The sequence below is a fragment of the Anser brachyrhynchus genome (assembly GCF_964034855.1).
Source record: "Anser brachyrhynchus genome assembly, chromosome: 1".
NCBI classification, from domain to species: Eukaryota; Metazoa; Chordata; class Aves; order Anseriformes; family Anatidae; genus Anser; species Anser brachyrhynchus.
In genome coordinates, this window is record NC_137694.1 from 97,764,441 (window position 1) to 97,791,774 (window position 27,334).

Consider the following 27,334-nt stretch of genomic DNA (forward strand, 5'->3'; position numbering starts at 1 on the left):
ATATAAAAGGAGACAATAGTAAACTTTTGAAAAAACATTATAGAGAATAATTGTGCTCTGGAGGATTTATTTATTTACTAATGTAAACAGTGCACACTGAGATAACATCTGGCAATGTTTATTACAATGAAAGCCAATCAATACTTCTGTCTGCTACAATATCTGTCCACAAAGCAGTCATTCCTCCTGGCACTCACAACAATACTCAACTATCTGTTAGAGTAGCCTTAGTCAGCAAAAAAGGAGGTGGTCACCTGAATTCTACTGTTTGAAACCCAAAAGAACATAGAGAATCGGGTGTACCTAGACACAAGAATGATGGTGGAAAGTCAGAGCGAGAGATAAAGCTCATAGCATTGCAAAAAACACGCTATTAATCCCCACAGCATTTCTAAAAGCAACAGATCCCAGGGTTGGTTTTTGTTTTTTTGGTGTCTCTAAAGATTTACACTTTGGGCATTCCATTACTTTTGCTAGTAAGCTAACATGCCTTCTGTTGCATTTTACAGATAGATCTAAAATCAGAAAATTTGACTTCTCATTTCCTTTTGAAGTCAGAATTCAGAAAGAACACTGAACTTCCCCACAGAATTGAAAAGCCAGAAATGAATTCATAAGAATTTCCACGTAAGCCCTTCCATTCTTTTATATTCGCATTATTGCACGTCCCTGTAGAAAGCCTAGCAGCAGTCTATATCACTATAAAACATTCACTAGGCATAAGCTTAGTACTTACTGAACCTTCACCTTTCCTAAACCTGTGCCTCTTCCAGTCTAACAAATAGATTGACATGCAATGTCATGCATAACTACTACATATGGGTGATGAACTTAAGCAAAAAAGATAACAAAACCACACAATATACACACACAAAACCAGTATTCTGATTTTCCCTTTTCACATTTTTAATTGATGTAACTTTACTTTTCTTGAAACTGTCTTTTCCAAATAAAAACGATATGCCTGATTAATGTGAATATACAAAAAGTAAATGTACATTTGCCCCTCTCTATTTTCACGTTTTGCTGGCTCACTGTTCAAGCGATTTTTATTTGTACAGGGCCTGAAGGTAAAACACAACCTTCTCTGCTACACCAAGTCCTGAGGCAAGAGCTCTGTTCAGAATTTATTGTGGTGATATGTTACCTTTTTCCCATAAAAAACGTCTCTCTGACAAGATAATTGGGATTGTAGTTATGAAGTGGAGAGCGCAGGGAGGCAAGGGGACACAACTCCTTTCCCTGTCTACAGGTAGGGATCTACAGGGCAGCGAAGAGCCCATTTTAGCTCAGCCTAGTAAACTGAGCAGTGACAGACAGTAAGTGTGGCCATCACAGAGGAAGTTGTTGTATACTACACCAATCCCTGTAATTTGTATTAGCTAAAATTTGTGTTAGAATTTTTGGTTTAGGTTCTTACAGTTTCTCCCTCTCTGTCCAACTGAGGTCTTACCATAACCTCAAGGAAGTGGCCTTTAGAAATGAGCTATGGAGGAAGCTTAGCATTAGAGAGAGATTAGCAAACTGGAGAGAAACACAGAAACACTCCCAAACACTGATACCAGCAAAAGTCCCACCAATATAAAGGAAGGACCTACTTAAAGGGCAATAGTACCGTCCACCTCTTCTGTCAATTCAGCCTCATGAATTAGTGTTAGACTTGCAAATAAAGCTACTCAAATGTTCTGTGTAAGTGTGAAGACTGGGATTTCAGATGTGCAGAATGAGCTCCGTTAATTTTTCTAAGTTTAAACAAAGACAGGCCAAGTACACACTCAGTTTTGAAAGCTCGGCATTGAAAATGATCAGCCCGGGAGTCTCCGTTTGCAGATCAGTGCTACAGAGGAGCGGAAAAGCCAAACTGAGGCAGGGACTGGGGATTTTACACCTGGTTTTCAGCACAGCCCCTGCCTCACAGAGGTACAGTTTGTCTGAACTGGGCATGAAATTTGACAGTTCCTCCTTGGCTCCACAGAAGAAAGATCTGTTCTATTAGCTAATATTAAATCGGGGCTAGATAAGATGGGAGAGGTGAATAATTTCTAACCAATATAGTCTTATGAACTTTCACAAAAGAACTCCAAACAACCTAAAATGAGGAGATTAAAAGCGAAATAACCCTTCATTTGACCACTACTGGGCTAAAACATGCATGACAACTTATGTAATTTTATTATAAAAAAAGGTTAATCATGTTATTTCAAAAAACAACAACAATAAAACCACCTCTTTCTAAAGAGAGCATCACATGTTTATTTTTCTGCTGCAAACTGTTTTCCTCTACATCACCTAAGGAATTTCCTCCATTTCCTCTTCTACCTTGAGGCTGACAACACAGCAGACAGAAGAGTCAGCACCTGCCCCTCATCCAGGCAGCACTGCTGGAGAGGTGGGAACAGATGCACACGTGCAATGCAGCAGGCATCCCATAACCTACCCTGCAGAGCCATGCAGCTCAAGCACATATATTTGCAACACAACCTGGCTCCACTGAAAGGAACGTGGTGAAGTCCCATTGACTTTATCAAGGCCAAGATTTCACTCCATCTGTAAGACAAGCAATCAGAAGATGGCTGTACTCAATAAAGAAATTGTAACAGAGTTCTGGTGGCAATTGCAGGTGACATCACGTTTGCATAACCTCTCAGTGTGCTACAAAGAAAACTTGCTTTGTCACACAGCTTACCTGCAGCCCACAACTTCATTCTCCTGTTGCTCTCTCCAGAAAGCAGTAGAGGGAAGTTACAGACAAAACCCTATCCCATTCAGACAGTGGGATGAAGTACTAGGAGCTGTAGAAGTGAGACTCAGTGTTTTACAAGATAGATATTCATGACTCCTACCATCTCATGGAGAAATCAGGAGAAAAAGTCCACTACTCTTTCTAGACTTCCACCAGTGCCTACAAGAGTAATCACGACACAGCTCTAAGAATTAGTTCAGCATTAGATAAGAAACGCCTGTTCTGCTATACAGTATATTTCTTTTACAAGATTTCCTAGGTATAAGGAGCCTTAAAGAATAACTACTGTATGGTAAAGATACATTCTAAACATTATGACAGAGAGAGCGTACAAGATTTTCAGAAAGTAAATGCTTTTAAATGTAATTAAATCACAATAATGATAATCACATAACTGTGCCCTTGACAGTCTGACAATGCGGGGACATCAGAAATGTTTTCCACCATCGCAAGGCATGGGAAATATATGCCTATCTCATGCAGCTGAAAGGATAGGGGGATCTAAAAGCGTATTTTAACAGCTGATAATTTCATAAAGAGTAGAATTTACCTGACACACCTGGATTTCTCTGGGACACTAATGGCTGCAGCAAGGATAGGATCCATTCTGTGTTTCAGGGTAATTGCTGGTAAGAAATCCTGCCCGTGAAAGAATCACCAAACCTTTAGCCTCTAGAGCTTCCCTTTGACTACCTCCAGGCAGCACTCCACCCAGCGAGATTTTTACCTTTGCCCTCAGTACTTCCCAAATAGCGGATAAAGACCCTACCTCTGGGCTTTGAATTCCCCTCAGAGTTAAGCACCTAAATGTTACTGCATCTAGCTTGAAAGCCCCTGTGACAAATTTCGACATGGTAGTGAAGGGGCCTTTCACCTTTCATCTCTGCAACAGGCTAAGGTTTCACGTATGAGAAAACAACAAAATTTTCAGAACCCCAGAAATTCAGGGACTGTCTGAATACAAAGCTTTGGTCCAGTACCATTCCAAAAACCATACACATTAATGTAAGAGATTTCATATTTGCTACAGATTATAATCATACATACCAATTGTGATTATTTTCCTGCATTAAGAACTATCCTGAATCTTTACCAGAGAGTAATTCTCTGGACAGGGCAGGAAAACATTTGAGGCAACTGTGACTGGTATCCTGAGGGAACAAAATATTCGCTAGATACCTAGAGCAGTACCGGCAGATTTTCTTCAGTGAAGTTCTCTTCAGTGAGCTCAAGAAGACCACAGCATAACCAAGACCAGTAAACAGAACAGGAGATTTTCATAGCAAATAAATGTCTTCTTGAATGGTAAGCATAGAATATGAGCAGAGTTAGCTGTGAAGAACAGTATTTTCTAAACTACAAACACAAGGAAGAGACAGCAAATAGTATCATTTCTGGGGTCAATATCATATGGCAGAGAGGCACTGGCACAAATTCAACAGCACACTCAAGTGCTATCCATGCATAAATCAGTACCTATAGGAACACTGCGTATTGAGACTCGGGGATTTCTCACCTCTAATCACGCTGTATTTTCCATCAGGATGACACACTAATGCAAGTCCACACCCTCGTGGTCACCTGATTTCTGGGTTCCTCAGCAGCTTCTCTCTGCATTCCTCAGGCTTGTGTGATGTCTGACTGCTGGAAATTCCCTCCAGTTGTTAACTGCATCTAGGCAAAAGCTGTCATCTGCACACTAAGTCAGCTCAAGAGGTAATCATTTTGTAATTGTTTGCTTCAGGAATCCGGTATCATTTGTCCTGGAGAAGTGACAGCCATTCACACATAAGAAGGCCAGTTTTGTATTAAAACAGGGCAAGAGACATGACAAAACAGATTACCCTCCACACTAGAAATCCTAATGAATGGAAAAGGAAACCGAGCAGAGATGAGAATTCATCTGTCTCTGGCTCAGACTCTGAGAATGAAGTTTGGCAGGTTTTCCCATTGATGGTCTGATCTTGCAACCTACACTCACAGGAACTGTGCCACTATACCCTACACCTAAATGAACTGGGACTGCAGGATCATGACCTCAAATGGTCCATATTCAGAGAGGACATACAGCGATTTGGTGCAAAAATCCTTTCATTGCTGGGAATTACATGCCTAATTCCATGGAAAGGTTCTGCCAGTCTTAGAAGAGGTAAAATAAAATAACGCTCTTCCATTTTACAAACTAATTACATTATTCAGAATTTCCATGCAAACACAAGCTGGAATGAAAGTCCTGAGAAAACATTATGTAGACAAAAAAAAAGTAGCCTGCTGGGGAAAGCTCAGTGAAATTTTGATTCAGTGATGCCTTCAGTATTACTGACACAAACATTCTGTGAAGCCACTTTTGCAATAGCCTTTAACAGCATAGACTGACCTGCCAAGTGCTCGCTATCTCCAACCCAGCTATCTTGCTGACATCTGAAGGCTCCTAGATGAGACAGGCATAAAAAGAGGAGGGAAGGAGCAACAACTAGGTCCTTTTAAACCACAGAATCACCCAAATGCTATAGGATAATGACATGCACAGACCGAGAGATTCTTTTGTCATGAGGAAATACAGAACTACTAAAACACATATGGAATGACAGCGCGTTCTGTCAGGATTTTGAAGACCCTGCAGAGCATGCATTGGCACCAAAGCCACGAACATGTCAGCAGTGAAGCTCTGCAGATGATTTATTTAAAAATAAATAAGTATTCTGATCTCTCTTGTGCCAGTGGAAACTGATGAAAACAATAGATCAATTTTGATACAACTGAGATTTAAATCTATTCTAATCTATTATTTAGATAGAGGGGCAATGACGGAAAGGAGGGCAATAAGAAGAGCCAGATCCTCTATAGTAAAATTCAGAGCAAGACCACTTACACTAATGAAGAAAATAGACCAGAAAGTTTGGGTAACTGACATTCATCAGACTGCCCTACATCAGACTCTGAAATTCAAAATGATTCAGTGAGAGTCTCCCCAGGGGCACTGATGCAAACATGGAATAACCACAATGCCTTTCTGTGGAGCCCCTCCCATTATATACTGGTTTAGCTGAAGAATTTCAGTTTGGATAGAACAAAATAAGAGGGCCAGGAACTGGAAAAGGCCAGGCCTGTATCATCTTTTTTTCCTTTTTTAGCTTATCCAGGAGCATCTCTGGCCAAAGATAATATATCCTTAATGGTCTTTACAATCATGATATATGCTCAATAATCTGTAGTCTTTCTTTTATCTCGAAGCTAGACCAGCAAATGCTTTGATAAATTGAGTGAGATATTTTCCACTTCCACTGTAATATCTTCAGGTGCTGAAATACTGAAGTGTTTTACAACTTACTGCAGTAGTGCTACTGAGGGAATCAGTGCTGATATTCCCATGCCTTTTTAATATGAGTGAATCACAACGCATATTCCTTTATATACTAAAGCAACCATGCACTAGAGAGCCATTTTCCTATCCTCATCTATTGTGGCCACTATTCTGTAAAAACAAGAGCTGCCACCTGTGATAAAAGTCAGAATTCTATTCATTTGTACACTACAATTGATACTCTTAACATACAGACCTAGAACAATAACAAACACCACCCTTAAGCATTTGCAAGAGAACAAAAAAAAAAAAACCAACAAACCGTGATAGACTTGATCAACAATCATTTCCAGCGCTACTTTGTGCTAAGTTGTGGATGGGACTGATTAAAATCAACCTGAGAACTAACAATACTATCAGGCTGGACAACTGTACTTTGAGATTGGCAGTTTCACAAAGTGAAAATATCTCTCAAGTATGTTTGCATGAAAATTCAGAAAACTGAAAGTTCATTATCTCCTGAGAGATTACTTTTTGCAAACTGCTTTACTCCAGCCCCATTACATACTCACTCTGATCATCAGTCGTATTTGCACCTTTAAACCACCTCCATGGTCTATATCACAGGCTTTTGTACTAGGCTATACCTGGAGTGCCATCCAAATTTTCAAAAACAGTAACTGAAACAAATCAGCATTATTAGTACATTGACTGGGAAAAAAAATAGACTCACAGCAACCAAAAATCTGTCTTCTGGTGTCTATACAATTCCTTCCCGTCCTCCTCTAAAAAAAGAAGGGTCAAATCAAAATGCTGGCAGCCCACTGAAATCCTTGAAGAGACAGTATGGTTTCAGTTATGAGAGGATGGAAAAATGAGAACCCTAGGGATCCTTTGGGAACATTAAGCTTTATTAATCAGGAATGTACTAGCCACATACCAACATTCCCAAACGGTATGCTGAATCAGACAAATGCAAGGGAACAACAAAAATCATCTACTTCAGCATCTGTCTTATGGCACACCCCCAGAGGTGATTTTCCAACCCAATCCTTCAAAAAGAAACCTCCCTTGCTTCCACAGTACCTAGAGGTTGCGTGTTTTACTGCCTACACAGTCAGAACATGGTTCTTAGTATGTAACTTGGTAATTTTCACTGCTCATTGAACTGATTTCTTTAGGTCTTTCTCCCAGTGGATATGAAGAACAATTAATCACTGTGCTCCTGATTATAACTTCTCACTCACTAGAATATTTTTTCTTACTCTCTTTAGTATATACAACAAAAGCAACACTTTTGGAAGTATATATTGCCATGTAGGACTCCAATGTATCCCCATGTCCTTGGGCCAGGTAAAAATCAAACAGTTTCTGCTTTCTAAATGATTTTAAGACTTGGACAATTTTTGCCTTGACAAACATTTATGACCTCTCCTCATTTCCACTGGGGTTCCACAGGTAGAAATCAGGGCAGAATTTATCCCCATGACTTTCTGGATTAATGCCTTAGTATAGGAAGGGGAAAAGGCAAAATTAATTCTCTTTGTTAGTGCTAAAACAATTCCTCAGTGACAGTCAGCCTCAAGACACTCATCTTTCTTCAAAGGAAGCATACTTCCATATTTATTTCACATTCAAACAAGTCTTCTCCAATGCAGTTTCTACAAGCCACTCCTGCATCTAAAAAGGGCTTAGTAAACTATTGAGAGCTCAAATTTTGTCAGAGGAATAGCGACTGGGAATGGGCAGAGCTCAACAAAGCACGTATTAGACATGCAATTCTAGTTAAAACAGCAAGTTACAGGAGGATAGCGCAGAGCCCTTATCCATCAGGATCCACAAGGATCCTTGTGCTGTGAAGAACGTGGTAGGGTAGCTTGTTTGTTGCTTCAGAATTCTTCCTTCATTTAAAAGTACTGCTGTGATGGACGAAGCCCTTCCTAGCCCTGACGTCCTGACACTACACATGCCGTATGCACTCTGGGATGCCAGCTTACTGTGTCACAGTGGCTTGGGTTCTGCCTGTTCCTTTCCTTATGCCTGCAAGCTCAATTGAACTTATGAAAATTCAAACTGTCTTCTGTCTGTTTCATACATCAACAGCAAACAATCAGTAGATAAAATGAATTTGTTCTCTGTAATTTGGAGTCTACACAAATGTCTCTGCTCTATAATACAGAAAAAGGGAACAAAGTTTAGTATGCAAGGTTAATTCAGCATGGAGGAAAGTAGCAGGGAAACAGACAGAGAGAGAACACGAACAATAAAATACTCAACAGTGGAGAGAGTGACATGAGAAATACTTCTGTAAATTGGAGTTGGCCTTGATACCTTTGAGTGATGGAATTAAACAAAGGCACAAGTGAGTTGTGAAAGATCACCCCCATGAGTAGCTGTATCTCCATCCCTCGTGTTTTGTCTACACAATATACTTATTAATAATAACAATGGTTACTATTTCTTCTGTAAGAGCTTTGCAAAAAACAAACTCAATAATGTTCACAGAGCTGTATCAGCACGAACCAGACTGAAGTGATCTGCTGAACAAGGCGCCAAGAGGTTAAATGACTTGTCCAATGCCACTCAAGGAGCCAGCATCCATCAAAATTAGAACATTAGATCTCTTGGTCAGTAATCAGATCACAAGGCCACCTAAGGCTGAAACTATGAAAAGTCTCACTTTTTAACAAAAATAATGCATTGTATATTCTTTATTGGTCTTAGCCAACGGCAGCATAACTGAAACCATTAGTCTGAGAGCACATCCAGTGCATCCCTTGTATAAGTTTTCATTGTGCGTACAGATTTTTTTTTTTCTTCCACACAAAATGCTTTCCCTTCTGCCTCATTCTAAAATGAGGTACATGCTGAATGCCAGCAGTGGTAACTAACTCCTCAGAGTGAACTTTATCCTGTTTTGGGTTAATTGCAAACAGTGAAGTACTTAAGCACATCTTTAAAGTTAAGCTTTTGAGTAGTCCTGCGGAGCTCAGTGAATCTATTTGCCTATTAATCTACGTAATTTTAGTACATAGCTAAGCTGAGCACCCAGCATAAGAAGAATCAAGTCCACAGACCTTTCCCACTAGGAGCATGCCTGCACTCCATTTAAAAGGCTGTATTTTTATGCAATTGCCTGCCAGATGTTCACGTGTTGTGAAACTGTATTCTCCTCTAATGCCATGTATCGAGTCAAGAACATTTTTATATCAGCTGAAAATTTGGCCCCTTTTATATTAAGCTGTTACTTTACAGACATCCACACCCTAAAACAAGGTTCCCACCCTTAAATTAAAGAAATCCAATTAAAAAAAACCACCAACACCAACAATTAAACACACCAGAAAACTACTAGAGCATGGCTTGCCTTTTCTTCATGCTGTCTTCAGGTTAATACAGGGAACCCATACTTGAATTCACTTCATTAAAGATCTCAGAATTAGAGACACCTGACTACAGTGAACATACGTAAGAAAAATCTTAAGCATATTTCTGTTTATAATGAGGGTGTTCCATAGTTAGGTAGACATGAGGTAAAGCAAGAATCACAGCCTCACTTTACAGCATACCTGTGCGTACATAAAAATTCTCCCTCCTTATTCATCCTATTACAGGCTGTATGCCAAGGACAGAAAACATCAGAAAAAAACAAAAACCACAACATGACAAGAAACTCAAAGATTAGACACTTGGACCTCTATGTCATGGAATGGAAAGAAGAACTGGGCTCAACAGAAGAGATTTGGAGTCATGAACCCGTACTCCATTCCCAGTTTCACTTCTAATTTACTCTGATCTGGAGCAAGCTGCTCAACATTTCTGCCTTGATTTATATATATTTTTTTTTTGTTTTTTTTTTTCTGCACATGAGTTCTACACTTGTGTAGTTATCCCTCCTCAAAAGCTTAGACTGTCATCTCCTCCCTAACTGAAAAAGCCCATTCCAGCCAGCACCATCAGACCCATATATTGCTACCTGGTGTTTTGCCTTAGGGCTGTCCACATAGGACTTACTGACCATCTGGATCCTATGGATTCAGAGAACATGCTTAATTCACTCCTTGCACTGTTACATTTTGGAAAGAGAAATACTATTACTTTCCAATAAAAATTCTCCTGGTTGTTCACACAAAATTTCAAGACAACTTTGAAACTTAGTACTCCCACATTCACAGGTGTCCCCCAACTTTTCCCCCCACCCCTAATGCCTCCCCTTAAATTGTTGCTGTACCCAGCAGATCCATTAGTGTTTTCAGTTTAGGCCACTGGTTTAATTGTAAGGTTAACCTCTCACGGCCAGTGAAGCTGCTTGCGGTAGATATTCAGCAATGATGAACAGAAAATGTTAAATACAATTCACTGGCCACAGCCTGCAGTTAATGCACAATATTTAAGCAACACAATGGCACGGCCCTTGCCAGTAATGTAAAAACACAATGGAGTCAAGCCAGAATGGCACAATCTGCCTGCCTGAGTCATGCTTGGCGTTCCACGCTGGAAGGGGCACGCATTAGCTGCCCACAGTGTACTGTACCCTTCAGCTAGTTTAAAATAAATCACTAAAATACAATTAAAAAAAATAAGATGGGGGAGGGAGGGGGTAGGGGTGCAGGGAGAGAAGAAAAATCCCATGGAATAGTTAAAATATTTTAATACCGAAGTACAAAAGTATCACTTCGGGAAAAGACTCTGGATTTCATTACAGACTGTACATTTTGATCTCAAACAAGAAAACAAACTGACTTTGCTTTGTAATATTCCACAGCTTTGCACTGCCCAACTAAAAAACATTTTTTCTTACTATCTACAAACTCATGGATTTTTATTCATATATTATTTCATTAAATTCAGAGCATCTGAATCTACTGCATTTCCCAATACTGTTTTGCCTGTCTGTTCTTCAGTCACTAAAGTTCCAAATCATAATTATTTACCCAAATACATTTGGTAAACAGATTCTAAATAAGGGTAGATGTACAATCTGCCTTGCACTTATGGAGCAACTATGATTTTAGAAAGAGACTCCTTTCTTGCTGAGACACAAGACATTATTTTGACTGTTTTGTTGTATCACAGAACAGACAAAATGAGAAATTTCTGCTTTCATCCATGTCCTAAAGCAGATGAAGCCTCCTGTGATATCATTAGAAAGTTGTTCAGTTTTTTCTCACATAAGGGACAAAATTTTATTATGACATCAGAAAAAGAAAATAAATTATACTTTATGCTATGAGGAATCTCCTACACCAAACTGCAGAAAAAGTCACTGACAAAGCCGCAGAAACTGTACGTCAACAGACACACAGACACACATTATTCCTAATAATATTCAAATTGAAGTGAAAAAGAAAGATCTATTCAGGGGTCTGAAATTAAAGATCTGAAAGATTTAAGTTTAGTTCTAATTTTTAAATAAAACATCCTTTGAACTTCTAAATCCTATTCAAGGGGACTCTGACCTTTATCCAAGACCAGTTACTGTGCTAACACTTTGGATGCATATTGAGGAAAAATACTCACACAAAAGGTACCGGAAAAGCTTTTACTTACAAGAATGCAGTGCAGTTTAATCTTTTTGTTTTTAAGGTGCAGTGATTTCAGCATCTACAATGTAACTTCAGGCAGTCTGAAAAGAAACAGGTTAAAATCTCTTTCAGTTATAATTGGTATTTCAGATTTAATTAAAAATTAAACTTTCATAATGTTTCACCATCCAAAGCAATGCATTATCAGTCAAGCATAGCCTTTTTTTTTCCTCCCTCTTTTTTTTTTTTTTTGGTTAAAAGAAGCTCTTCCCAGAGTAGTTTGCAATGAAAGAAGAAGGGGAAAAAAGGCAATTGAGAGTAGCAAAATATATTTCTACAGTAAAAGATCTCTGAATAACTCGGATAGAAGCCTTCTGCCACTTAATTTTAACAATCTACCTTATAATTAAAAAAAAAGCATCACAATTAAAGAAGACAGAAAAACACCATCACATACCAATGACTGCGAGGGGGAAAATGTTAATTTCAGCAAAACAAGGACATTGCTAGGACCAGAACATACGCACCAAAAGGGAAAATATGGTTTTACATAATGCCAGCCAACATTTTTTTAAAAATCCGTTCTACAGCATGTAGCACTTTCAGACTGTTGCATGGAGGAGCAGAGAAAGAAAGACAAGTTCCAAAAGAGGAAAGCTGTTTTTCAAGTGTACGAGGCAAAAGGTCCCTTGCACCCATTAGTTAAGGGATATGAAATAGCTCTACAAAACTGCAAAGTTTCTTATCGTGTAAAATAAATGTCATTTCACTGCGCAAAACAGATGATTAAGAAGTGGTAGCTGTAGACAAAGCATTTGAACAAATGCAAAAAAAATATATTTTTTTCAAAATACAGTTAGAATGACGACAAAACTCCAGGGGTTCCACCATAAATATGAGTTTAAGTGTTAGACTGGAGTTTAAAACCCGTGGTTTTAATTATATCTAATTATAACGGCTACAAAACTAGGAGAAGTGAGAAAAACAAAAAATATTAATAATAAATTAAAACAATTTTGCAGTAAGTTGTCAGGATTTGACCTCATAATAACAAACCCTACACCTATACACAGACACATGCAACACAGCAATGATTCATTAAAGGAATAAATCAAAACTTGCTCAAATTTTATTTTAAAAAGATGACACCAGAACTTTCCGAATTTACCCCGTTCAATGTCAAAGCTATTCTCTTCACTAGCAGCACACAGACAGAGACCCACAAATAAATTCTGGATACAAATCTAATACTGACTTTGAATGTCCCACAGTCTGGGGGCAATTCCTAAGTGAAATTATATTTTTGTTCTCAAATGAGTAAAAAAAATAATTCAACAAAACAAAGAACCAAACACAAAACCCAGCACCACAACAAAAAAGCAACAGCACAAAATAGTTCTTCAGGCTTCAGTGTTATATCCCAATCTTGCCCCACAAACATTTACCAAGAAAAGTTATATCATGTGATATGCTGTCATACAAACATCATACACACGGTACTCTACAAACGTGAGCGAGCTCTGGAACTTATTTTAAGGCTTAACTCTGTCAAGATGAGATGTGTTAAAGAGCAGGAGGCAATGCAGAGAGCACCTGAAGGGAGAGCACAACAAGGATCACCAAATCTTAGGCAGAATGAAATCTTTAACATTCAAATGAAAGGAACAAGACCCCACACCCAGTGGTCCTAGGACAACACGGCCACAGGATAAATAGTAACCTTTCAAGACTTGGATGAAATTTTTCTTGAAGTAGCTTGGCAAGAGGAATCATCTGAGAAACATGTTCCTCGTTCCCTATGCAATCTTTACATCACACAACTATCCTTCCTTCTCCTGATCAGCATCCAGGAATCCAGGAAGCTAGACAGAGGAACAGGGAAGAAATCAAGGCAAAAAAAAAAAAAATAGGTAGTAGAGTCCATCAGAACCAGGCAATGGCACAACCATCAGACGAATGATAACAGCGACAGCCTCTGAACTTCCATTTCTTTCTTGCCCTTCCCCTTCCAAGTTTACCCCCTTTTCTAACATCTTAAGAACTGTAATGCTGGCTTGCTGGCTGGGAAGGAGAGGGGCAGTGGTATTTTCAATCCAGAGCTATTTCTTTTAATGAATGCAATGAAAAACTGACCTCAACTGAGAAAACAAAGAGCATTCACTGAGGGTGAAATGTATCCCTGTATAGAGAGCCAGCATACAGACTGCACCACTGAAGCCCTATTCTGATGACCTAAATAGGAATAAATTGGTACACAAACTTCATCACAGTGAATTTTGTCCAAATCCCCGTTTTCTTGTAGAGAACGAGGAAGCATTTTGCCCTCTCCTATGAAACCACAAAGGTACAGCCCCCTCTCCGCATGCTCCATACCCTCCTTACGGCCATACATTGATGCGTTTTCCGAAGAGCTCTAACCCAAAGTCCTTTCTGTTCTTCTAATTGGAAAGAAAAACAAGGAAACACAACATCTAGCATTACCCTGCGAGCTGAGCAGCGGGGCACGGTGCTTTCAGAGAAAGCACTCCCTCTCCTCAAGGCAGGCGTAACCGGCACACGCTACGACCCACCAATTAAAAGAAATGGAGCCTCGGAAACAACTCACCGTGAGACCCTTTTAACTGCCATCTTGAAAAACTTCAATTAAATAACCATAGTTAACACAACACCTGAAGTACACAACACGCACAGCCAGAGCACCGTAAAGAGCTATTTTAGCTACGAGTTGGAGGTAAACCCAGAGCAAAACCTACAGAAAGCCTCATTAAACACAGAATACCAATTGCTGCCATTTTAACCATATCCTTCTATTTAAAAACTAAGGAACTAATGACCTTGGGATGAAATGATTTGGAGAAGCATGCACGAGCAAGGAATAAAAGCGGAGGTGGCATCGGTGAGTGTGCCTAGCACTGCAGGGCAGTAGACCCCTGTCCTAAAAGAGGGCCCTTGTCCCCTGGTGAAAAGCAAGAAACAACCTGCCTTGAGAACAGCTGGTGAACTTCTGCTTTGGAGAAGCCCAAGAGCTGGAATTACAGGAATGAGGAGTATGAAATGAGGTACATTTGTAGAGTGTTAACAGGAGGAACAAGTGTTGGTTCTCAGCAAATGCTTCAAAAACAAATCACAGAAAGGTAAACATTTTCACTGTTCTTTTTCGTGGTTTTTGCTTGCCATGGAGCCTGCAAATTGTGAAAGCAAAGCTACTGAGTGTACATGACAAGTTTATCAGCAATATTTCATGGCCTATAGGGCACCAGACTCTGCTGTGCCTGATGGATATTAGTGGTCTAGCCCTCCACTTTCATAAAAACCACATTCACTCCACCTAAAAAATAAATAAAAAATAACAATCGTTTGTTATCAGAAAACATTTCAGAAGATTTTAGTCTTTTGCAACCTGTCTCTTAGCAATAAGGAAGTTCTGCATCTGTAAGGGTTTGATTTACTTTGAATACCTGATGTCAGCTGGAGGAGGTTAATGAAAATCATATGCAGTTGATTAGTTATAGGGAGAGAGAAGGGTAGGAGAGAATACAGCACAACACTTATTGACATCGATCAATTGACTGATGGTGTAAGTCAATTGCTCATACCATTGCTCTCGCTCCTAGAACTGCAAATCAATGCTGAAGCAACTGCCACAAATAACAATTCACACAGTGTAAAATACTGATATCCTTACTTTTGAAAAACCTTATTAATTATAATAAGAAAGTCCCTTTCAAGAACCTGGGAAACAAAAGAAAAACGTCAAGCCCATTAATTTCAAGAGAATTTTCAAATAAATTCAGAGGCCAGTCAAGAGACTTCATTCCAACTTCAGAATACGGACAGTGACTTAGGGTATGGCCCAGATTACTTTCTGGCATTTTAGGTTTGAAAACACAAACAGGGTCATGTCCTAATTGTGTCACAGAAATCAGAGAGAGAGAGAGAGGTCTCACCATGTAAGAGCAAACAAGCAAAGTTTGAAATTGGAACCAGTATATACAATGTTCTCTCTAGGCTCATTAGTAATGCAAAAGAATAAATCTTATTAACGTAGATAGAGCATTACGCTCTTGTGCTTTTTAAGGTGAATGTACTTCAGTTGCTATTAGTCCAAGAGTCTTTTCTCCATATATAGGTTCATTTTGTGTCACCATTCATTTGTCTTGAGGGGATAGTGTAAAAAAAAAAACAAAAAGTAACGTCTGTGCCTAAAGAATCCTCCCAAACAGGGATGTTTTCCTGAACTGAAGCCCTTTGTACACTTTAAAAAGTATCTATGAGCTTTGCTCATTTCCAGCTCTTTCAACTCATGGCCATTTATAGGGTATAGCAGCAACGTCAGATGCAGCCCCACTATCAACCAGGGAGCTGAGCTGGGCATCTTCCAAACCCACAACTGTGGCTCCAACCCGGCTCACAGGGCTGCAGATGGAAGAAACCTGGGTTTTGTGGTTCAGCAGGAGAAGAGTAGAAGACAACCTACAGCACTGTGTTGGGAACAGGAACTCCTGCCACTGCAATAAAGGACAACAGCAGACTGAAGGTTTCTTTGTCAAAACGATAAATTTCCTCCTGTTATTAGTTCACTGCAAAGCCGCGCACTGACGGAGATTTCATCTTCCTTATGGCATTCACCTATTAAGTTTACTTTCCCAGAGAAGACTTTCTCTCCATCACAAATTTTAGCTTCCAAGCCATAGTTGTTTCAGTTAGAAAAAGTATTTTGATGGGGGAAAAAGGCATATTTTTGTCTACTTCTCTTCCAATTACACCCCACCACAACCAAAAAATAAAAAAGCAGCAGCATCTAAACTGTTTTCATTCAATTATGAAAAATATTGCCCATAGGCTAAGACCAATGCTCCCTGAAATCCAGGTTTCAGAAAATTAGAGACACTCAAACAAAAGCTGTGATGCATAATCAACCCTAGTGGTCCCTCCAAAATAGGTGCTGCATGCAATTCCACCACAAGGCCCCTTTTAACTGTTAAAGGCATTGGATCCCTTATTACCATAGCCCACCCCTCTCACTTATTCCTACTGCTAACAGAATAAGCAAGGAGTACTTGAGAAGCCCAGCTGTGAAAGCACATTAGTAACTGAACTTCTCAACCCACTGAAGAGTTAGTCTCTTTATAACTGCACTTAAGACCTGCCCTGGACTCCCAAAGTGCAGTTCAGCCAATGGTTGTGCTATAGCCAGGTGGGTCCCAGCATCCTTCTAAATACCTCTTGAAGCTTTCCTCCTACGCGGGGATGATGATGGTAATCAAGTTGGCTGCTGAAAACCATGATATTCCCTATTCCAACTGTTTTCTTGCACAAGCTGTCCCTAGATCCTGTTTATGTTCCCAAGGAACAGGAACAGTGACAGCATGCAGCTTTCACGAGGCCTTGCCCAAACAATTCTTCCTCTGAAGACACAGTTTTTTTGCGAAGCAGCTCTGAAGCTGATATTCTCTGAACATCTCTTGGAATACAGATCGAGGTCTTCGCTTATACCCTTCACAAGTTACTGTAGCATATAAGCTTCTCCCAATTCTTTTCAAGGTTCATAATGCTTTGATCTTCACAGCCTCACTGCTTCTGTTGAATGGTATCATCTCCCATGGCTCGAATTATCTTTAGTGCATAAAATGATAATACCTGTTAAGAAGCAGGCTCTATCACATAATCACAGCAGAACCTTCACATTTATTCTGGTTTAACACAGAAACCTACATCAATAAATGTTTCATTGTGATGGGTATTTCAGTGTAGTGACAAACTGGGCGGATAAAGGAAATGTGGCGGATATAATTTGTTTGGATTTTAGCAAGGCCTTTGACACAGTACCACACAGGAAGCTCATAGACAGACTAGGGAATTATGGTCTGGATAATAATACAATAAGGTGGATAAGAACCTTCTGACAGATAGGAAGCAATGAGTTATTAATCAATGGTATTAGATAAGAATAGAAAGAAAAATCTACTCATATGCCTCGCAATGGGGCTAGGATTATTATCATTAAACAGATTCATTAAGGAACAGAAAAAAAATGTAAATGTTGACAGCATCCAAAACTGATGATTCAGAAGTAAGATGTGTGTCAAATGTAAAAGGGTATTAAGGATCAAAATTTTAAGATCCAAATAACAGATGTGCACGAGCCAGAACAATGCAGTATGTAAAAATATCTTAACGTTTAAAGAAAGTTATTGCATACTGATATAAAATCTGGTTTTGAACTTGGAAATACAGAGTTTTCACTATGCAAGTATATGACTGTCACATTACTCTGCACCAGTATGGTCTGGTTGTGAAACTTGCTCCCTTGCAAAGCAAACTAAAAACAAATTGCTGCCACTGTGGTCACACAATATCATTTAGCTTCTTTTCTTAGAGTAAGGTTATTAGTTCTAATGATTAAAATTTAAAGCTTAGAGTCATCTCGTACAATGTCTTTAAATTTCTTTGTAAACAGTGTACTTCTTTAATTGTCGTCTTGAATTTCCACCCCCCGAACAGTCAATGCCTTTTCATTGCTGATTTGTAGTACAGGAGGTGACATTGAGCTGTCCCCACAGAGACAGTGTGCACATAACGCTTGCTGTATAATGGGTACTCCCTCTCCCTTTCACTTCCATCACAGACCTGCCTTGAAGAGGTTCAGTCTGACCCTTATCTATTAAAGGGCAAGATCTTGCATGACAGGCATTATTCTGAGGTGAAATGTATGTTCATTGCTATGTGGTTTTTCATTTCATTGGACATATGGCAGAGAAGATCAAAGTGATAAATCTTTATTCTGAATTTGCAACATCCCTTAAAGTTGAGCAATTAAATATGACAGTTGAATATATTCAGGATAAACTCCATAACAGCAGCAAGGCTTGAAGTTCATCACATCCTCCCCCCCTCCTTTCTCTTACTAACACAGGAGCATCCTTTTCCTTGCACAAAAAATGCAGCCACAGTGCCACAGCCCCAACTTACTTTTGCTACTCCAAGAATAAGGACAAACTAACTTCTGTTGTCATCCTTCTTGAGGCAGCAAAAGCAAATTGAACAAGTAAAGGCTGCATGTTTTCCCCTGTAAAACTGTTAAATTGTAAAATTTGGAAAATTGTTACTTTTGTGGCACTTATTCTAGATTTCTCATTAATGGTACATTAACTGGCAAGCTGATGCCATGAGAATGTAACCTGCAGCACAGCTCCTTTTTGACATCCCATCAGCTGTTTCTGGGGCCTTTGCTCTTCTCCCAGGATTTAACAATACTCCTTCCTCCCTTATACAGCAGCCTAACCCTATCCTCCTGACAAATCCCTCCTTCACTCTGCCTGCCCTGTGAGAATACACCTTGTCTTGTTCACCTGCAGAACTTCCATTCCCCCTCTGTTGCACAACAAGGCGGGACTTGGATGAAGGTGCGACACCCCTCTGACAGGAGAAAAATACAAGGAGGGAAGTGGTACAAACAGAGAGACCTGAATTTGTAGTTCTTGCTGAGGCCAGAGGAGTAGAAAGAGTGAGAGGTAGCAATACCCTGCCGTTGGCCACCCTCCAAGAGTAGCAAACACAAGCTTTGCTCCTGAGTAACCTTCCTCTACAGGGCTACCAAGTGCCTTGGGAGGATCGTGGGATCGGGACATGTAAGATGGGACACGTTATCTTTCACTAAAATGTACAGGTAATAGAAAGTAAAGTCAGGACTACAGGCTACATTTGGATTTCACGCAAGCAGGTGCACCTCAAGTGGTACCAGGACACTTCCAGGCTGTCTGTGGAATAGGTTTATCCCACCGTTTGTGCAGAGGCACAAGTCGCTGCACTTTTACATGGGCACGTTATGTACTTTTGCCAGTAGGCCGTTAACCTGAAGTCCAAAACCAGCTTCAACTTGCACAATGTCATGCATAAACCATGGCCAGAAGTTTCATATTATTTCAGTTTATGTAACTGCCATATTAAGCTTAAGGCCCAAGGAGGATACTGAACAATATCTTATTGTACAGGCTATTAAGATTCAATATTACAGGGACAATGCTACTAACCCCCCCCCATTTCATTCATCTCAAAAATCTTTGGAAATTTAATACCAAAGGACTTTGAGACCTTTGGACTATATTGTAAACCTGCCGCTTAAACTTTCAAATACTTCCCAGTGAAGTCCATATACATAATTCCTGCTTAGACATCGTTCTACAAGAAGTGAAACTGAGACCAAGTTGAGGCTGTACAAAAGTTCAGCTCCTGCATTACGATTTGGTAAAGCTCCACTGTAACTCCCCCCCCCCCCCCCCCCCCCGGAAACAATACCGAAAAGAAAGCATATCAGCAATGATTCAAACTGATCATTGCTTCAGAACAGGAAATAATATCTAAAAGAGAAAAAAGCATTCCATTTACTTTCACTATTAGTAAAAACAACAAAATGGTTTATATTGCCAGCCACATCCTGCAAAGATTTAACTAATAAAGCAACAGCATAATTACTAAATAAGTTTTAAATGAATTTGTAAAAAGAATAGCCTACTTTTGCTGGAGGCAAAGGATATCTAAATATGTTGCAGAACTGGATTCAGAGACCTCAGCATCCTGCCAGGCTGGTCCAATACAAATTATGTTTGTAGTCATTCCAGGGGCTTTGAGTCTGACTCTCTACTATAAAGTGTATGTATGCTTACATCTATGCAAGATTGATCTCCAAATACATGTGATAAAATGTATAATGCTATGTATGAGCTCAAGACTAGTAGGGCTTCTGCAATGGTTGAATTGTTTGAAGTGCCAAGAATAAAATTCACTCTGGCTCCACCTGCATTAAAAAAAAACACACCACACCCCTAATAGACAGTAAATGATTATCATTAGAAAAGTTTATGTATTCAACCTGTTCTAGAATCTGTTTAAACAAACAGATTAAATCAAACGCACCCCCCTGGTGGTCAACAAAATGACAAGATTGAAGTTGGTCTAAAAATTTTTTTGCTGTACAAATATTTTTTACTGTTAAAGTGCAAAATCAAGTTCCATCATGTTAACATTAACACTGGGGAAAGGACTACAAGACCATATGCTAATTATCTTTCAGCATTGTTTCAGGTAAAGAGGAAGAAAAGTTCAAATATGCAATTGGTAACTAGATTTCTAATAAAATAACAACTGAATCTTTTTCAAGCCTTTTCCAAAATACCAGAAGTGATTAGAACACATTATGGACCAGTCACTTGCCAAGTTTCATGTTTGAAATCAAAGCTGTTTTAAAATTTCCTGAACAGAAAAAGCATTTTAAAACTGGTAACATTCAGTTGTGGTGATATAAGCAAATACCAGCCAATCTGAATCTTGGAACATTCTTGATCTAATGCCTTTGTGTTGCCACTAAGCCCAGAAAAATATTTCAGGCCCAATTACTAAGACAGTGGAAATTAAAAAAAAAAAAAAAAAGAATCATTTACATATTACTCAACTAAACTCGTTAGTTCTTCAATATACCTTAATAGAACTAAAACCAGAGATCCTTCAAGACTTCTCGTCATCACAACTCTGAGATGCATCTCCAAGTACCAAAGGGGACCTTGCCCGTAATTCGCACGGAAAGTCAAAAAAAGCCTTTCCATCCACTCTGCACCTCCCCCACAAAGATCTCAACACTCTTAAAGTGTGCTCTCTACAAATAGTATACAGAGGATATCAATAATATACAGAGGTCTATCATGGAAGAGCTGTTTCATTCCATTTTACATGCTGAGGAACTCTTTGAAACAATGCAGATGAGCACTATCCATTCTTCCCCTACCAATACCCAAAGAATGCATAGGAACTGAACCTGAACCAGACCTGAACAAGTATCTTCCACCAGAAAGGTGCTTGAAAAATACACTAAGCCTGCCAGGAAACAAAACTCCTAATGCTATTCTACTCTGGGGTGATCTGTTTAAAGATTGTTGCATGTTTACTCTAGTGTGTGCAAGCAGAAAAAAAAAAGTGATAAGCCAAATTTGAAGGCAATAGTTTACAAGAAAAAGTACAGGAGTTTAGGAATTATATACACCTATAAATTCTCATTATGCATCTGTGTTTACTAAAGACTGTTACAGAAAATACTGCATCATTTAATGTCAATTGAATGGAGGTTTGTTTTCAATTACACATAGTCAAATGCCCCTACAATCACTTGGTACAATGACTAGGCAGAAATTTCCAGACACATCCAGCCTTTCCTCCCCGAATCTCAAAATGATTTAGAAGCTTTCTTTTCCCATGAACAAATACAATAATGCTGACTACAGCTACATTATTCCCTCAGCAATCTAGAGATGCTTGGGCAGAACTCGGAATTCCACCCACCAGGTCCTCTGCTGTAACCACCTAATTTGAGACTCTCCCTCATGCATTTCTATCTTTAAGCTTAAACTTTTATTTTCTAACAACGCATACAATACTAATAGCTTTAGATTTCCTAACTGTGGCTGGAACTCATGTTTGGACAAAAGAAAAGCTTTCCATCTCCTGAGCCATACTTCAAACAAGCCCTGAATTATAAGTAATCAATGGTCATTCATTGACTTCATTGACTGGAAGTTTGCATTAACAAAAAATAACCAGTACAGTAGGGTCCTGACATTCAGAGAGACAAATAAAGATCTCTCGAAATAACTGTATTTAGAATTCACCAACTCATTGGTAAATTACAGAAGAAAAGTTGGTTTATCTTCTAAGTCACAAAGTCCAAAGGGAGAAACATAGTCCCACATAGTAAATGTATACAGAACTACTTCTTACCTCTACAAGCTGCTGAAAATCCCACTGTGTTAAGTACGATGGTACCATGGACACCTAAACATATTAACCTATGAAATCTGTGCTCCCTTACTTTTAGTGAAAGGCTAATGAAATGTTCCAGGCCAGCGTCTACTTGTAGAACACTTCTGAAGAGTAATGTGCTACCGTTATTTCTCTTAAAGCAGCATAATTCATGTACCACTGGTGGGGCTCTTCTTGATGGCCTGCAGGAAACTAGTTAGTCATGTTATTCTGGTTCACCTTATTCCCAGTTGCTAAGCTGCATTAAAAAAGAGGGGTAAAAAGACATCCAAACATGCATTCAACATTTAAATTTGCACTGAAATCAACAGTGGTTCGATCTCAGAGAGCTACACGTATCCAAGCTGGAGAGGAGAGAATTCTCACAGCTATGAATAAGAGGAGAATTGGCTAAGATTTGGTAAGATGCCTCCCACATTAATGTGTGTCCGTAGCAGCAAAAAATTAAGAACCCTATCTTTAAGTTCCAACAAACACAGTATCAATTAGCAAGGGTTCTTAGCTTTGAGCTATCACTGTACTAAAAACAGAGATGTTCAGGAAACACATTACCCTCAAAAGTGATTTCACATACGGTCTGTAAACACGTTGCCCTTTTAGGTAAAATGGCAATTGGTTGAAAGCCAGAAATATTAAGTGGAAGGGATCTTTAAAAGATAGCTTGCAACCCTAGGGAAAAAAAAAAAGGAGGCTGAAATAGGTAAGTACAGCAGTGGGGGTGGAGGGAGAGCAGAAAGAAACTTCACTTTTGTTTTGATTTTTTTTTTCATTTACACGTATTGTATATGTAATATATTTAAGAGAAATGCAGGTGTTTTTCTTGTTTTTCTTTTCATAACCTTGTATGCGTCTCTGAAGAATGTGACCTATACCAATCCCCAATTTTTCTTTTTTTTTGTGTCCGAAATTAATGTTTCTATATTGTCATAGACAGCTTACAGAAGACAGCTTGAAAATCACAGTTAAGGTTACAAAGCTGTACCAGTTTCCTTGAGTCAAAACTTAAAAATAATTCCTTATTTTCCATTTCTGTTGTACCTTTCCTTTACATTTTAAATGTTATGATACAATTTTCTTGAAAGGACAGCTTCCGGGTTGTTGGACACAGAGCATGGGTCTATTGTATTTAATATCGGAGTTGGAAGCATTAAGCAGGAAACAGCTTTTTACTCTTCCAGGAGTTCAAAATACTGTTTAAGTTTCTTACCGCAACTTCTCAATCAATACTTGGAAAAATACATATCTTGCTAAAAGAATCAAAAGAACTTTCAATACGGAGTTGAAGCACTACATCACCTCATTTAAGGATTTCATAAACTCTTGTAAAATAAAAATTATTTCTTTTCTTGTCATTACTTGAAGGAGAGACAGACAGATAAGCCAGACTGGACAGTCAGAAAGACAATCTGATCCTTTTTTTCCTCATCATACTGAACTCTCTCAAAAGGAGATTAAAGTGCAAAGATCCAAAACACAGCTCACATCTACCTGAGAAGAACTGAAATAGCACTCCTGCCAGTGAAACTCCTACAGATAACTGTTACTATTGCTCAACCTTGAATATCAGTACCATTAGCAGAAGATTAAAAGCTAAAACAATGCACTCCAGGTTTAGTGCCAAGGGTGAAGAGAAGCAGTATAATGAAGTGAATCATCATTGCAGATCTCTTCTTGTAATCAAGTAGCACGGTTCTTCATAATGCCATGTCATGCCATGCCAAGTGGGACGTACACCGAGAACCAAAACAGCAGTCCTTTCTGCTTGACCTAAACCAAACAACCACGCAAAGACAATAAATAGGGTCTAGGACCATTTCTAAACAAAGACTTCTGTAGTTCTTAGCCACCTCTTCGTAGTCAGTGCTACAGTCTGTATTTAAGAAAGGCATCATGTTACACTGACACCGTGTGAGCAACACCATGTGAACTACCCAGTGGTAAGCTCCTACCCACCCTGCTCCTTTTCCCCAGAGATGCCCAGAAGCATCCTTCTATTTTTCTCCACTACAGACAAGGGCTACAGAGCTCAAGGGCTTCACACCTTATTTAAGACATCCTAATGTGGTCTTTGTCACATTCCAGTCTCCCATTCCTTTTTGACAAATGGGACAAGTTGGGCCTCTGTTAATAACTATTGGTAAAAACAAGACAAGGCCCAGAGCTGGGAAAAAAAAATACATTGGGTGTAATTTGGCATAGCCAAATTTAACTTCTGACTTATGACCAGAGAGATTTCTCACATAATGTCTGTTGGCTAATATTCACTGAAGACTCCCCATGGAATAGAAAAAAGACACGGACACCAGAAAGTACAGAAAACCATATGTGGCAGTAGTAACTACGGAAAATCTGGTGGCATCACAGACCCCTGTAGAGAAAGAAGTTTCATCTCAACTTTCTGTACCACAAAACAAACAAAACAAAACAAAAAATCCTCTCCCTTTTTCGAAGCTTTATAACAAATTCTGGAAGCACCATCCCTTTCATTACACAATCAAGAAAGGTGAAATTTATGACATATCAAATGCTCGTCCTCATGCCTGATGCTCGTACAGAGCTCAAACTCTGTATGAACAAAGCAATACCCATGAATCCTTCAACTTTGATAACAAACTCAGTTAATCAGAATCATTATGGGCTCTGGGAGATCACACAATGGACAAATAAAAGCTACGAACAATAAACTATCTTCTTGCAGAACCGTACCTGTTATTCTTACTATCCTGACCTCCCAAGGAGCATTAAAGACGACAGCTCTCACATCAACTGAGCAAGTGCTTACCCTAAAAATAAGGTAGCACTGAGAGCAGATGAAACTACCCCCCTTTTGAGCGGGAAGAGGGCCAAGAAGCATAAAAACCTCAAGTAAGAGCAATTGAAAATGAAGAATTAAGAGGTCGATTCCCTCATAAAGAAGCTCTCAACTTTGATGACCTCAACCTTGGTGACTAAGATCACCAGGGACCGTAGGACAACTAGCAGGTATTGTACACCTGTAGCTAATGTAGGATGTAATTGTTAAGCACCAACTGTTTGAATATGCAGTGATAGTAATTAATAATGACTAAGAACTAACCAGTGCCTATATGCATTGTTAATGAACGCCAGCGTCTTATAAAGATTTGCTTTTAAGCTTTAAACTGGCCTGATTTACCAGTCTTCCTAACTCTCCCATCACAGAAACATCTCATTCCCTGACACGTGCACATACTCAGCTGCAATAGTAGGGAGGAAGGACAAGTCCCTGAAGCCTCCCCCAAAAGTAGCAGCAGGAAAGCTGTAAGGCAAGCTCCACAGTGGACTGATTTTAATGAGTAAATTATAGGCTACCAACTTCTCTAATCAAGCAATACACTGGACACAATAGGCTGGGCGCTAAAAAGCTGAGGAGCACTTGAATTTGTTATAACTGATGCTGATACCTGGCTTCCCACTACATTGGTCACATGTTGCATCACATTATCAAATAATAGAAAAAAAAGAGGGGAAGGAATTGGCTCTAGCATACATTATAGATAGATGAAAGGAATGAAAAAGATACCTTGATGCTTTACTTGTAATAGGTTTGCCAGTGATAAGGAGAAAAACAAAACAAACAAAAACCCAAGCAAGTAAACTTATGTAGCCTCTTATATAGTCTGAGCCTCTTATGGCAAGTTTCAATGACAGCAAGTCATAGGTAGCATGCGAAGAGTTAAAACCCTCCTTCTTTTTGGGAGATTGTTTTATTAACAGGAAGTAAAAGTTCAGGTAAACCTCTCCAAACCCATAACTGCCTTTAGGTCTCCTTTCTTCAGACATTTCAGACCATACTCCAAGCTCTCCTTAATTCAGAGAAACATTTTCAGCTGCATTATTCAATGAGCAGAACCTGATCAAACCTTCCAGTATGAATCATTTTCAAGATATATGTTAGCATATCTTAAGAAAATACTGACAGACTGTTTACCATTATCTTCTACCCTCTCGGTATTTTGCAATAAAGAACCCTGAGAACCTCAATCAGCAATCTGAAAATGGCCTTCATTCCATGAGAAGATCAATTCAATCAATCAATCTTTATCAAGCATAAAGAGACAAGTGGTTTGCCAAAGGTCATAGACCAAATCATTGGTTAAACCTGGAATAACTAAGATATCCATCTCTAGATACCAGCTTTTTCTCTTGGTTTTCTTAAGGCTAAAAGTGTGTTGTCTGGATATATCCTCTCCCTAATCATATTTTAAATAAATTTACCAATTTCAGGAAAATATGCTAGAGAAGTATAACCATGAATTAAAAAAAAAATTAAAAAAGCTTATTCCTACTATATTCATATAAAATAGGGGGTAGAAAAGACACAAATTCCCCTGGACAAGAACAGTTCACACCTTTCAGGTACACACAAGCCCACAGCTTTAGACAGTGAGTCACTCAACCATAACACTAGCCAGTGCAAAACCTCGATTCGTGAATTCCCATGCTCACTGAACTAATGGTGTTTTTTTGTTTGTTTTGAAAACTACTGAAAATGCATTCTTTTTCTCTACCACCCTTCCACAGTCCTGGGGGGACAAACAAACAAACCAACCCTCTGAGTAGAAGTCTTCTTGAGATGGGAAAAGTGTCTCCAAGAAGCACTATATCAATGAGTAAATAAATAAATTTCTGCTTTCAATCAACAGCTAAAGATGTCAGAAGACTAGACCTGCATTCCAGATCTATTAAGTACTTAACATTTTATTTTGGCTAAAATGAACAATTTGTATGCCCTATGGAGATTCTATGAGGTTTAACAAACATTGTGAAAAAGAATGAAGGATCTCAAACAAATCTAAAATATGTAATTAAGGGGATCTGCTAGTATTTTAGGTATCTCCTATCTTTATCTGCTAATGTCTCAAAAGATATCAAGGACATTATTCTAATCTGGATTAAGGGGAAAAATTGATTTCCACTGTATTTCAGTTTCTA

The 27,334-nt window shown here is 39.0% G+C and overlaps 1 protein-coding gene across 11 annotated transcripts in view; it reads right to left on the minus strand.

Annotated features, from left to right (window-relative positions):
- LOC308188313 (uncharacterized protein) overlaps nt 1-27,334 on the minus strand; it is a 421,245-nt gene that overhangs the window by 269,273 nt on the left and 124,638 nt on the right. For all 11 annotated transcript variants that reach the window (XR_013945384.1, XR_013945385.1, XR_013945386.1 and 8 more), the window contains exon 4: nt 11,598-11,673. The gene's annotated coding sequence lies outside the window, so the exon portion shown is untranslated. The remainder of the gene's footprint in view (nt 1-11,597; nt 11,674-27,334) is intronic.